We start from the raw sequence: 13,769 nt of genomic DNA on the forward strand, positions 1-13,769 counted from the left end.
CCAGACATTCAGGAAAGGCACAGAAACCTCAGGGCCTAAGCCTGTTTGGAGCTCTGCATCTGCACTGATTTCACTCTGATTAGGTGTCTCATTTCTTCTTAGTTACTTTCAAATGTGGCAACCCTCAGGGTTAGTAAGAGATCTTTCACATTTAAGAAGCATGTTTAGTTCTAAGTTGTGAGCAACTCCCATCTTGTTTCTTCTTCCAGTATCTCTGGGAAGGTGGGTCATGACAGTGGCCTGTATCTCTGGGAAGGTGGGCAGTGACAGTGGCCTGAGAGCTGTTGCTGTTTCAGCTGTAGCCACTGTCACAACCTAACGAGACCTATGGCATGGAGCAGCTGAGGGATGGCACTTGTGCCTAGAGTTACCAGGTGTCCAGTTTTGAACCCAACAGTCTGGTATTTGAGGGTTCTGTTGGGGACAAAAAATTTAAAAAATACCAGACATATAAAGTGTCCGGTATTTTCTAATTAGGTTAGTTTTATTATCATTAGGAGTTTCAGTACCGAGTTGCAAACTGCTTGGCTGGTAGATAAGTTCACGTATGCAACTGCAACGATGCGAGGGGGGGCGGGGGCAGGACAGAAGGGAATCCCTGGGGCAGGACTCGCTTGTGGTTCGCCGGGACCATGCACAGGATGGGCAGCACCCCGGGATCTGCGTGCGCCTGGGTCAGTCCCACTACCCGCCAGCCGATTCTCTCCCCCCACTCCCCTCCCTGGCCAGCCCCGCTCCCCCCGACCACCTCCCGGCCAGCCCCACTTCCTGTCGGCCGGTTCTCCCCCGTTTTCCCCCCCGCTGAATTGCCCCGGCTAGCCCCACTGCCCCCGACCAGCCCTGCTTCGCACCCCGCTCCCCTCTCCTCCCAGCCGGTGTCCCCCCGCCTCTCCCCCCCGCCCATCTGAGATCAAGTGTGTCCAGTATTTTTTTTTAAGCCACCTGGTAACCCTACTTGTGCCACGCTGCTCCCCTGACATCAAAACTAGGATCCTAAAAAACAAGAACACGTACCAAAACAGATAGCTGACAGTAAGAACCAGCAGGCCCCCTGGCACAGCAGGCAAACCAGAAACCAGCCCCAGGATGTTGCCTGCCCTCTCTGAGCTTGCTAGCGTCCTGCCTCTTTCCTCTATATGCCCTCAGCTTGGTTTTAGAAAACGAAAAGGGAAACTGAGGTGTCTCTTCAGCTCCAACGTCAGTCACCAGGAGCAGAGTACACTGCAGCTCTACTATGATCTTTGCAGACCATCATACAACTCGTTCCTCCTGTATGTTATAGCCCTACTCTCCACCACTGCCCTGATGTCTGGTCAGGACTGCAAGCTCGTCAAAGCAGGGACTGTTTCTAAGTGTGTTGCCCTTAACCTGACTTCCGCCCACAGATAAAATCTCTCACTCAAGCATACGCCATGCCTTACACCAAGGCTAGCTGGGGCTATAGGCTAATGCCCAAGTGCTGCTGTCACTAACCTGCCCGCTTTGCGGTGAGAACACAAATTCAACCCCTTGAGTGCTGACAATTCAGTGCTTTCCCCACAATCCCCCTGTGCACTCAGATGCACAGACAAGTTCTCTCACAATTCACTGTGAAAGGATCATAGAACAACTCAGCTCAGCCCTAAGAACCAAGGGCTAAGTCCTCAGATACCCTAGCTGAACACATGGGGAAGCGAGGACACCATATGGCTTTGCAGTTTGGAAATTCATCCCCACACCAGGTCAACCCAGGTGTCAATCACCTCAGTTAACACTGCAGTGAAGACTTACCTTGTTTATAGCATGCCTACCCCAGCAAGATGCACTCTCATTTGGCTTTTAGGAGTTATGGTAATACAAGCACAATATAATAGTAGCTAGCAGCTCTACTCAAAGACTGGAGAACAGGGGTTACTTTTCAGATCAGAAAGGCACTATAACTTTTATATGCCTCAGTTTCTGGTAAAAATGGGGCTCAGGCAAAGACAAAACAAAACCCAACACAATCACTGTAGGTGAAACACAGAGGGATATAACGGAAGGAGTTATACAAATACTAAGCCTAGAATTAGTAATTTGGAAGAAGCCTAGTTGTTCGATTAAAATATCCTAAATTAATAAAGCCTCATTAGTTCAATGAAACTAGCCATGATTTAACTGACCTTAAAGATCTAAAATGAATTAGTCTGATACCATTGGGATGGGGGTTTAAACCTTACCTCCAAAAATCTGTACTCAACACAATCCTCCAGTTTCCTCCAAGTGTTTTTAAGGTCAAAAATAAAAGAAAAGATGATTCAGCTAGTGTACCACTTCAACATCTAACAGTACATTCAGATCCTTGGAAGTCATTCTGTATGGAAAAAGGCAAAAACAAAGCACCTGTTAATGATCCACAAGAGTAGCACTGAGCATTTAACATACCTTAAGTTTGTGATCTAATTATTTCACTATTTAGATTTGTTAGACACTCTAGACATTTTAAAAATAACCAAAGTTTTTTTTAAAGGCTCAAAGTCACCTTCTGCATCCAAGTAACATGACTATGCTCACAAATAGTGAGCAAATTGTGGGTAGGTCTAGACAGCAACGCTATTTCAGGATACATCCAATATCCCAGAGAGCGTTTTCCACATCTTAACAGCACACCCATTATTTCGGAATGCAATCAAAATAACAGGCTTGCTATTCTGACCTCCCGGTAAACCTCGTTCCATGAGGATTAAGGGACTTGTCAGAATAGCAGTCTATATCAAAATTTGGCGCTGTAAATTTCTAAATAGACTATCTCAAAATAAGCTCAAAATTTTGAGCTAGTACCACTGTGTAGACCCACCCTCAGGGAGAAGGAGTTTGTGAACTTTTTGGTTACAGGATGGAGTTTGTGAACTTTTTGGTTACAGGATCTCTGCAAATAAAGGAAGTGTGTAAGGACTTTACCAGTTTACAGCAACAGCCAAGATGAAATACACAAAACAAGAAGCTGAGCTTGTACTAAAGTTATAAGAATGCCATATTTACCTACTATTAATCAGTGCTGCCAACATCAAGAATGAAAACCTAGAAAAAAAAACTAAAGTAGCTTTTGACCCAAGTTAGTGTTTTGTCAGTCTAGATTATTAATGTACAAGCATTCGGTAGAAGCATTACTGAATAATCATAAGTAATAGTTGAATGTGAAAAGCACAAGGATGCATTTTACAGAATGTGCTGTTAATGAAGACTTGCTAAGATGTAACAAATTTGTTATTCCCCTATTTGTCTCAAAATTGATTGAGCCACTTTATTTTATCCCGATTTTGAAAAAGTTCACACACATGCTGAACTTTACACATGATGTGTAGTTCTCACTGAAGTCAACAGAGGTACTCAGAATTGCGACACATGAGACAGTACCCTGTTATATCCTGCGCAAGCCTTATTTAATTAAGTATCTCTGGAGTCAAGTATATTAAAATGCAATTGTCTGTGTGTTAGAAAACACACAAACATGGAGAGTCCACATATGCACTAATTCAAACTGGATTCACCAGGGAACTATAAAGAGTGTTTGGATAAAAAGACTTGCTTTAAGCTAGCTGAAGACCTCCTTTCCTCTCCAGCAAATGGACAGGATTTCTGGTCCAAGGGAATCCCCAATCCTTAGGGAAGGGTTGGATGGACTTTGGCCCACATAGGCCTCCCAAAGCTTTACTAAGCTGCAGCAGTGATGAACTTCTCATCATAGGGACCATTCCTAAGTGGGGTTTGAAGGACTAACTACTAATCAGAGCGAGGAAGTGATCCTTGCTAAGTTTATCAGAAACTATATAGGCTCTTTTATTGTTTTTAATAGGTTTGCTCAGTAATGCTTTCACTGTAAGAATACATTGCTTGCGTACAGCTTCTCTATATTTAAAAACACTACAAGGGTGTGTCTATACCACTGCACACCTGCAGCACTTCGGCATGGGTAATACCTATGCTGAGGGAGGGGTTCTCTCACCAGCATAGGGAATCCCCCTCTCCCACGTGGCAATAGCTTGGAAGAATTCTGCTGTCAACCTAGTGCTGTCTACACAAGGACTTAAGTCAGCTAATGATGCCACTGTAGGAGGTGGATTTTTCACACCCCGACTGATACAGTTAAACCAATCTAATTTTTTAGAGTAGACCAAACCATAGAAACAGGCATGTGTAACTTAACTTAGAAACCAGAGGTCACCTGAAAAATAAATAGGCAGCAGGTCAATGCAGAGTCAAACTGTGGAACTTGTTGCCAGCAACATTATAAAGGTCAAAACCATAACTGGATTCAAAAAAGAAAAAGGTAAGTTCACAGAGGATAGGTCCATCAATGGCAATTAGCCAGAATGGCCAGAGAAGCAACATTTGACAGTGGGACCAGATGACAGAGAACGGATCTCTTGATTATTACCCTGTTCTGTTCATTCTCTTTGAAGCGCCTGGTATTGGCCAATGTCAGAAGACAGCACAGTGGGCTAAATGGATGATAAGAATGGCCATACTGGATCAGACCAATGTTCTTAACTGTGGCAGTCACAATGTGTCCCATCTCTGAAGAGAGAGGCAAAGCAGGCCTGCTAAGATAGTCAGTCTGTCTTTTGCTGGAAATTAAGTGAAGGCCCGGAAATACTCCACTCAGGAAAGAGAGAGGAGCAGGTTTCCATGTAAGAGAGCAGATAATTGGGGAGTATGTGTTTCCACTGGTGGTGCACATCTGCACATGCTTTGGAGCACAACAAAAATTATTCATCACATGGGTAGACAAAATTAAAGAGAACACTGATGGGCACTCAAATTAAATCTCATCCTGATGCCCCTCTTGCTGTTTTATTTTTACAAGGCACATATTTTTAGCCTGGCTGCTTTAGTAACATAGGGTATGTCTACACTACCCCGCTAGTGCGAACTAGCGGGGTAATGTATGTATACCGAACGTGCAAATGAAGCCCGGGATTTGAATTTCCCGGGCTTCATTTGCATAAGCCGGCCGGCGCCATTTTTAAATGCCGGCTGGTTCGAACCCCGTGCCGCGTGTAGCCGCGTACAGATAGTTCGGAATGGCTTGCTAGTTCGAACTATCTAGCCTGTGCCGCGTGTAGCCGCGCAGCACGGGGTTCGAACCAGCCGGCATTTAAAAATGGCGCCGGCCGGCTTATGCAAATGAAGCCCGGGAAATTCAAATCCCGGGCTTCATTTGCACGTTCGGTATGCATACATTACCCCGCTAGTTCGCACTAGCGGGGTAGTGTAGACATACCCACACATACATAAATTTTAAAAACTCAAAAAAACCATTTCTGCTCAAATGCTGCTTAAAAAAATAAAAGCTAGGATGACAGGCACCTTTTTATAGCTTAGAAAAACACCTGATTTTACTCAAATTTCGAGGAAGATAGGAGATCCAATATTGAACAAAGACCAAGGAGTAGCCCCCTTATTTGTTTAAAACCTAAAAAATAAACTATTAGCAATGAAAGTAGACCCTTTCATCAATTTTAAGGCTTTTCAAAGCTGGGAAACAAAAACAGATGAGTATTTATTTATTTTATTTATTAAAAATATATTTACCCCACCTCTTTATTTAAAATATCCAAGGCGACACACACACACACACACACACACACTTTAGCCTGACACCAAAACAATGCTAACGAATTCCACAGCCTGGGAGCAAAAGCTGAGAAGGTTCTGCTCCATGTAGATGTTAATCTTATCTCCTTAAATGGAGGAACAATCAGCAGAGCCCACACTCCCCTGACCTCCGCTGACCTCAATCCCCAGGCAGATTCCTATGGGAGAAGACAGTCCTTCAGATACCCAAGACCTAACCCACTTAGGGCTTTATAGGTCATAACCAAGACTTAAATTTGTGCCCAGCCACCCACTGTGGGAGCAGTGACGGCTGGTGCCCCAGGCCCTTTTGAATTGCCGCCAGAGCGCCACTCTGCCTAGCTCTGCAGCATGCTCCCCACCTCTCCCCAGCCCACAGTCTGGGCGACACTAAGGGCTGACTGCCCTCAGCACCGCCCCTTTCACCCTCGGCCCCGCCTCTTCCGAGGGCACAGAGCCAGCCCCCGCCCCCTAGCTAGCTTGCCCTAAGGTCTGCAGTGGCTGTTAGCCCCGCTGCTTTCCACTGCCCCGCCCAATCCCTCAGCTTAGATCAACATTTCAGATTTGTCATATATAATAAACTTGATTTGAGTTACACATTTATCTATTCAGGATGTCCTCTGAATGACTGTAAAAAAGCAAAGGAAAGCAGTAGGGCTACATTTATTATTAACAAGAACTACTTGACACATTGGCTGAAGTTCTCTATTTTCAGTGTCAGGGGGTTACAAGCCACTTCTCAGCTCAACTGTATTACATCTATTTATTGTTCTACACAGATTTAGAAAGAAAAAAAAATGGTTCTCCAATGTTGGTTTATATTTGAAAATACTTTAAGTCTGGTGTTTATTTAAATGTACCATATACATTTTCAAGTTTGTCAAAGATTTCCAATCAAGTCAAGCCAATCACATCTGAAAGGGGTTTTATTTTGTTGTTACTTTTTACTATATCATCAATTTAAACTTTATCTAAGCCACTGTATAATTTTAGGTTTAGAGAACTTTAGTATTTTGTAACTCCATTACCTATTTTCCCTTACCGAGGATTTTATTGATGTTTTCAAAAATCCCTCCCTTCTTCTTTATCTCTCCCTCCAAATACATAATTCAGTGATTTAGATCAGTGTTTCTCAACCAGTGGTACGAATACCCTTAGGGGTACTCGAGAGAAGTCTGAGGGTACATCAACACAACTGAAATTTGGAGAAAACTGAATTTTTGGGTGTAAAAAGTACAAAAATAATAACGTGCTGTAAAACTTTACACCCAAAAATTTCATCACCCACCCAGCTACAATTAAGTTGTTTAAACAAATGTGTTGCAATGATAGAAAAAAAATGTGTGTGTCTAAAAACTGTAGGTATTGGGGGTACTTATTTTTAAGGGTACTTTTTTTTAAAGGGGTACTTTATAAAAAAAAAGGTTGAGAAACACTGCTTTAGAAGAGCTAACTGAGATGACACAAGGTGGGCATATTCTGAAACCAGATTGAAAGAGGTATTATGGAGCTCTGTAGTCCTAGTTTTGAGAGTCTCCTGTCTTCAGCTCTCTACACTGCTACATACAGCATAACAATTGAAGTTCAAGGTTTTAGTGCTTAGACACTCAGGCTATGTCTACACCAGTGTTGCTCAATTTTTTTTTATAAATAACCCCTTTTTTTAAAAAATAATTGTAAGTACCCCCAGTACCTACAGTTTTCAGACACACAAAATGTTTTTCTACCATTGCAACATATTTGTTTAAACAACTTAATCATAGCCGGGCAGGTGATGAACTTTTTGAGTGTAAAAAGTACAAAAATAATAAAGTGCTTTAAAACATTAAAAATTTCAATTTTCTCCAAATTTCAGTTGTGTTGACAAACCCCCAGACTTCTCGAATACCCCTAAGGGTACTCATACCACTGGTTGAAAAACACTGGTCTACACTAAAGGCTTCCTGCAGAAGAAGCTTTTTGAGAAAGAGATCTTCCACAAAAACTTCTTCCGCAAGAGCGCGTCCACACTGCAAAAGCGCATCGAAAAAGCGATGTGCTTTTGCGCAAGAGCATGTACAAGGAAAGGAAACTGATTGCTATTCACCGACTGGCCACCAGGGCACTTGCGCTTTTTTTCAATTTCCACTTTGTGCAAAAAAACCCTGTTCCCCATCCACAAACCTTTTTGTGCAAGAGCTCTTGAACAAAAAGGAGTTATTTCTCATAGAAGGAGGAATACCTACACTGGAAAACCCCCTCTGTTCTTTCCTTTTACTTGCTTACAAACACACAAGTGTGGATGCTCCATGAGTTTCTGAGCAAAAATTCTGTAGTGTAGACCTAGTCTCAGTTGCCTAGGCCAAGTATATCTAAGGGCTCACCTAAAGCTCTGCAATAAGGACCATGACACACAACTCTACATCTATTTTAGAAAGTTCCACTGTGCTAGAGAAGCAAAGTTTGTTGACGTGAGAGACGAGCTCTCAGAGGAGCTGGTTCAAGGCAAAAATCCCACAGCACTAAGGAGCATCACAAACTTGGTTCTTTAACACACAAACAGCACACACTTTTTAAAAAAAAAAACACAACACACACACACACACACACACCCCTTTTTACTTCTAAACTGCCAGCTTTGTCACTTAGCCTGGCTTATTTATCTATCTATGATCAGACCTTTGTTAAAGTCCACAAGTGAGGTACAAAGCAGAGGAGAACTTAGTTCACTTCACCACAGCATTTCAGAGCCACTGCAGCTAACCAGAATAAAGATGAGAAACAAAACTTTGCTCAAAAGACAGTCCAGATACTATACTGGACACAGAGCACATCTGTTCATGACATATTTACACAGCCAGTTTTCCAATCTTCACCATATTTTCATATAAACAAAACTCATGCACAGATTGAGGTCAGACGGGGCCACTGTGATCATCTACTCTTACCTCTCACATGTTGCAGGCCACAGAACCTCACTAATGCCTCCTACAATATACCCATGACCTCAAACTGAGCTACTGTAGTCCTCAAACCATGGTTTAAGGGCTTCAAGTTAGAGAATTTGCCATTTATTCTCATTTAAGCCAGCAATTTGACCCACATTCCATAGTGCAGAGGAAGACAAAAACCCCTCATGGTCTCTGCCAGTCCAACCCAGAAAGAAAAAAATCCAAATATGGCAGATAGTTGAACCCTGAGCATGTCAGCAAGACCCACCAGCCAGGCACCTGGGAAAGAACACTCTGTAGTGACTCAAGAGCCATCTCTAGCTGTTGAGAATTTTTGTTAGTAGCAGTCGCAAATGGGCCAGATGCCATTTTAGGCAACCTCTTTGCACCCTCCTCTCCTTAAAACTGATCAAGCCCAGTATTGAAAAATGTTAGGTTTTTTACACCCACTTGCTCTTCTGGGAAGGCTGTTCTAGATCTTCACTCCTCTGTTGCTTAGAAATTTGCATCCAATCTCAAGCCAAAACTTGTTGGTGGCCAGTTTCTATCCATTTGTTCTCATATGAACATTGGCACTTAAAGTCCTCTCCCTCCCTGGCATTTATTCCAAAAAAATCTTATAGGACTTTCAAATAAAATGTGTAATAGAGCCCATTTTTCATGATGAATGTTCAGCTACTAAGAGGCAAGTTGAACAGGGGCCAAAATAACTTGGCAAGTTTCTTTCTGATGTTTCAGTGACAAAGCAAATTTTTTGCTTAAAGTCCAGGCTATCCTGTCTGCCCCACCTCCCCCGATGATCTTTGTACGGAGAGGCAGCATCGCACTTCACTAGATGCAAATGGACTTTCAACTTTTTGGGGCTTGATGGAGTGCACAGGATCAAGAACAACATGTCTGGCTTCTGACTGAACTGCCTATTAAAAAAAGAATAGTTGGTGGTGGGGTGGAGTAGTACAAAGTTTAAAACATTTTACTGTGTGTTTATTAGAGAAGTCATTCTTCTGCTCTACTGTGCACTGATTTGGCCTCAGTTGGAGTGTTGTGTCCAGGAAAGATGTGGATAAATTGGAGAAGGTCCAGAGAAGAGCAACAAAAGTGATTAAAGATGTAGTAAACATGGCCTATGAGGGAGACAAAGAACTGGGTTTGGTTAGCCTGGAAAAGAGAAGAAAGAGAGGGGACATAACAGCTTTGTTACAAGGAGGAGAAGAAATATTATTCCGTTTAACAAGAAGCAATGGGCTTAAATTGCAGCAAGGGAGGTTTAAGTTGGACATCTGGAAAAACTTCCTAACTGTCACGGTGGTTAAACACTGGAATAAATTGCTTAGGGTGGTTATGGAATCTCCATCACTGGGGATATTTAAGAGCAGGTTAGAGAAACACCTATCAGAGATGGTCTAGATCAATGTTTCTTAAACTATGTTCTGCGGAACACTGATGTTCCATGAACTCGCAGGTGTGCCGCGACCTCTTCTTTGTTTTTGTCTTTTTTTGTCTGACAATTTTTTTTTTCATATTATTGTTTGGTATTCCACGGTCTCAAAAAGTTTAAGAAACACTGGTCTTAATCAGTGTTTCTCAACCAGTGTTATGAGTACCCTAAGGGGTACTTGAGAGAAGTCTGGGGGGTACATCAGCACTGCTGAAATTTGGAGAAAACTGAATTTTTGTTTTAAGTTTTACAGCGCTTTATTATTTTTGTATTTTTTACACCCAAAAATGCCATCGCCCACCCAGCTAGGATTAAGTTGTTTAAACAAATGTGTTGCAATGGTAGAAAAAAATTGTGTGTCTGAATAGTTTTGGTACTGGGGGTACTTATAGTATTTTTTTTTTAAAGGGGAGTACTTTATTAAAAAAAAAAAAGGTTGAGAAACACTGATCTAGATATCACTCTAGATGAGGGCAGGGGACTCTGGTCTGGATGACCTCCCAAGGTCTCTTTCAGGTCTAGTATTTTATGGTGTTATGATTCTATGATTATGCAACTACACCCATAGGAGCTATTATTCAAAGTGGAAGGCAATGAGGAGCTGTGCAGAGAGGCTATAAAAGGATAGCAAAGTGGGATGGTAACATGACTACCTCCACACTACACCTGTGTAAGTGACAAGCCTGAGCATCATTTGAACAGGCAGTTTCAGTTACTGGGTAGCCACTGGCTATATGGAGACATTTTCTGGTTAGCCACATTAGCGGCAAACATGGTTTCTTTCCACAGAAATCCTCTTGTTTAAATTGAGACAACCTTTTACCTGGAAAATCTTATTATTTCAGGACTTTAATTATGGTCTCTATCAAGGCTGTGCAGCTGACCTCCCCTGCACAGCTCAGCAACATGAATTAATGCATGAGATACTTTAGCAGCAAAGACTAATGGAGCTGGTAAATAGGTTACACAAACTCAAGTAGGACCTTGGCTAAAAGAGTCAGTTCTCAAGTTTCAGTTAATTTACATAGAGGTTTGAGAGAGAGTGAGAAAAGGACAACTTCACCTTGTTTAGGATTAACTTCGGAACATGGCTAGCTATGGTCAGCCATCTCCCTGACACCTGTAACAGTAACTGAAAAAGAGCACATAGCATTTCTAGTCCAGGCAGCTACATGACGTTTGTTTAAAGAGACCACCCTTATCAAGCAACATGAATGCCCTCTTATCAATTCAAGAATATCACCAGGAGAGAGATATGAAAACTGTTGTATCAAAAAAATTAATAAATAGGATTTATCAATAAAATAGTTAGCTTGCCTGAGATTTAGATCTACAGAAGATCCGGTCATGGAAAAAGAAGGAGGATTAACAAAAGCAAAAGTTTTCAGTATATGACCATTCTCAAAACAGGTAGGAAATGTTCTTTGTGAACAATTACCAAATTAAATTGATGCAGGTTCAGGAAAGGCAAATGGGATGGGTATATATGGGTAGCCTTTTAAAACACAGCTTTTTTTTTTCTGTTTTGATGTCGTAACTTTTCCTTGGTATCTCAAAAAAAAGTATCCAACCATTGGGTCAAAACAATAGCTTGTATAAAACAATAAACTGTAAGAAGTGTTTCATTAATTACCAGGAGGATTAACTTGGCATTCCTTTTCATTCCAAAAATGAACTGACCATTCATTTACCTGGAATTTGCTGCCACAAAGTGGCTATAAAATACTTCACTCCTTCTATAGTCCATGTATTTAAGCTTGTGATAGAGCCTTCATGGTATCTAGTTACATGTAAATACCATGCTGTATTATTATGTGCCACTGTAATAAACAATCTACCTCATCATTGTGCTAAGCAGAATTTTCACCTGGAAATTAAGACTGAGCTTCACTACATACTTGCTAGTTTCTTTCCAGGTAGAACAGAACCCAAACAGAATCCTCTGAACTGTGATTCATGCTTAAATTCAACGCTTTATGCCTAACTTTAAACAAAGACATTAATTATCTTACCCATTACAAAGATAGCTTTCCCAATTATCACCTCTAATATCATTAGCTCACAGACATTTACCTTCCCCCTCCCCCACATCCCCTGTTCTGTTCTGAAATTTGATTTGTCCTTTTCATATGTGTTCATTTCTTTTAATTGTATCCTTTGGTATATATGGTTGTGACAATTTTCTTCCACTATTTGATCTGAGGAAGTGGGTCTGGCCCATGAAAGCTCATCATCTAATAAACCATCTTGTTAGTCTTTAAAGTGCTACGTAGTCCTGTTTTTTGTTTCACCAAACAATTAGACACCCAACCAGCTACTTCCCCAATAATGTCATTAACGGTACATTTACACTGCAAATGAAGGCGTGACTGCAGCTTGGGTATGCATACCGCACTAAACAGCAATGTAGACTGATCTGGTAGTATACAGGCAGGTCAGTACAGTCCACTCAATCACTTCTTCACTGCTATTTCAGGCTGACAGATTCAGGGACTTTTTAAAAAAGATAAAGATCAGGTCGGGGAGGAGAGGAAGAACTATAACTCATTCTGCTCTTTCCATGTCTAGATCAGATAGCCACTCATCAGTTAAGGGTGGGCAACATTTACCTTGAGGCAGACTGTTGCTCTGCTGAATGTGACAAAGTAGGTGAAGTAATATTTTTTTAATTGGACTAACTGCTGCTTGTGAAAGAGACATACTTTTTTTGCTCCAGGGATCTGAGTTCTATGGTACTCAAAAGTCTTTCACCAACAGCAGTTAGTCGAATTAAAAAAAAATTACCTCATCTTCTTTGTCTCTCATATCCTAGGACCAACACAGCTACAACACCCCACAAATGGCTCAGATGTGAAGCAGTTGCCTAGTGTCTGTAGTACGCTGTCTGTAGTCACACTGAAGCGTGGAAAAATGCCTCCGGACCATAAGGGAGCAGCCATAAATAGCTAGTTCATGCAACATTATTAGTAATAATATATTGTCCATTTATAACCTTGAATTTCAGGCAACTTTATAAGCAGAGCAGTTTCAAGAGTCTCTTAAGTATTTAAAAAGTGCACTTAAAAATAAGCTTCTAGGCTGCTGAAGCTTAATCGAGGTGGAGCACATCCATGGAGAGCTAACTGTGTGCTAAATTCATCTCTGGTGCAAGCCAAGGGAAGCCAGGGTTAACCTCAGGGATGTAAGCAGCCTAATACATTTGGGCTGGGATTTTCAGAGAAAGCCATAAAGGGATTGAAAGGCAAAGGGATTCGTGTATTTAACTCTTTCAAAATGCCTTTGAAAATCTCAGCCTTCATTTTTGCGCTCTTCCCTGGGCATGGAATGCAAAATGTATTGCGTTGCTTCTTTGACTGACATGGGCATGACTGAACAATAAAGCATCGCCTATGCAGTTGGTTTCATTGGAAAACTATAGTGCCAAGAAATAATAAAAAAAAAATCACATCCTGGATGATTCATATCTGAAAAACAAGACTCTCCATATTAAGGCCTGGAGCATCGAAGTTTTACTTTTCCTGCAGGGCACCTTAAAGTGGAATTTGGTGAGACCAATAGACCTCACCCTTCCTTCAGGACAAAGAATTTTTAAAACTTCAGATCTGCTGGTGTTACATCACAGTAGAACAAGCTTCCTACCTCAAGCGATTAGTACAGGGGAAATGGGACTCGGATTACCTGGATCCAACATCTGGTTGTGACACTGACTAGCAGGGGAACCTTGGGCAAGTCACCTGGCCTCTGCGATGGATTTTCTATCAGTAACATGGGAATAAGGATGCTTAGCTGCCTTTGTAAAACACTTT

At 41.6% G+C, this 13,769-nt stretch overlaps 1 protein-coding gene across 4 annotated transcripts in view; it reads right to left on the reverse strand.

The window, feature by feature from the left end:
* KANK1 (KN motif and ankyrin repeat domains 1) overlaps nucleotides 1–13,769 on the reverse strand; it is a 172,416-nt gene that overhangs the window by 126,476 nt on the left and 32,171 nt on the right. For all 4 annotated transcript variants that reach the window (XM_006137863.2, XM_006137860.2, XM_006137862.2 and 1 more), the window contains exon 2: nucleotides 2,199–2,332. The gene's annotated coding sequence lies outside the window, so the exon portion shown is untranslated. The remainder of the gene's footprint in view (nucleotides 1–2,198; nucleotides 2,333–13,769) is intronic.

This window comes from Pelodiscus sinensis, chromosome 6 (assembly GCF_049634645.1).
Source record: "Pelodiscus sinensis isolate JC-2024 chromosome 6, ASM4963464v1, whole genome shotgun sequence".
Lineage (NCBI taxonomy): Eukaryota > Metazoa > Chordata > Testudines > Trionychidae > Pelodiscus > Pelodiscus sinensis.